Source organism: Sphaeroforma arctica, assembly GCF_001186125.1.
Source record: "Sphaeroforma arctica JP610 unplaced genomic scaffold supercont1.10746, whole genome shotgun sequence".
NCBI classification, from domain to species: Eukaryota; class Ichthyosporea; order Ichthyophonida; genus Sphaeroforma; species Sphaeroforma arctica.
In genome coordinates, this window is record NW_014029812.1 from 1 (window position 1) to 903 (window position 903).

Below are 903 nucleotides of genomic sequence, written 5' to 3' on the forward strand. Positions count from 1 at the left end.
TATATATATATGTGTGTGTGTGTGTGCGTGTCTGTGCGTGTATATGTGTATGTGTGCGTGTGTGTGTGTGTGTGTTTGTTTGTATGTGTGTGTGTGTGTGTTTGTGTGTGTCTGCGTTGGTTTATGCGTGTGTGTGTGTGTCTATGTATGTATGTGTGTGTGTGTGTTTAAATCTGCCTGTGTGTCTATATATATACATATATATATATATATATATATGTATGTATGTGTGTGTGTGTGTGTGTAGGCGTCTTTGTACGTGTGTGTTTACGGATATACAATCGAGTAGAAATACACACATTTAATATGCTTACACTCGCCAACAGCTAATCTATGCAGCGCAACATACCTATCCTTCTGCTCAAATATCTTGCTCATCAGCTTAGCACTCTCAGCATTCTGTTCCACCATATCTGCACGTTCCTTCCATCGTTCTACTTCCTGTTTCTCTCTACTAGGTTTCATATCCAGTGGTTTCATACCGAGTTTGATGCGCAATGCATTAGTCTCGTCGATACTGAGCGAGACATCCCCAGACGACTCCTCCTTACTATTTCCACGGTCACCCATGATGATATCACAGAGATTTACTTACCGTGTGTGTATGTACGCGTCTGCGAAATGTGTGTGTGTGAAAGTATGTGTGTGTGTGTGTCGTATTAGTTTTTCTATATGAGATGTAAATGTTTTCAGTTCATATAGATCCAAATGTCTAGATGTATAACTTCGAGTCCCAAAAATACACTCTCGTGTGTATTAACGCATGTTGCTGTGTTGTAGCACACCTACAGCTTTTTGATGTGAATGGTTAGTCAATTCTGCAACGCATATATAAATATGTTGATATACACAGTTGTACCTAATAGTTTCGTGTCGTTTTTTAATTTTTTATTTTAAAAAACA

General features: G+C 38.5%; 1 pseudogene across 1 annotated transcript; it reads right to left on the bottom strand.

Moving 5' to 3' along the window:
- Positions 1 to 349: 349 nt before the first annotated feature.
- SARC_17431 (hypothetical protein) lies at positions 350 to 570 on the bottom strand (annotated as a pseudogene; the record flags this gene model as incomplete). Its single annotated transcript has 1 exon — positions 350 to 570.
- Between the last annotated feature and the right edge of the window lie 333 nt (positions 571 to 903).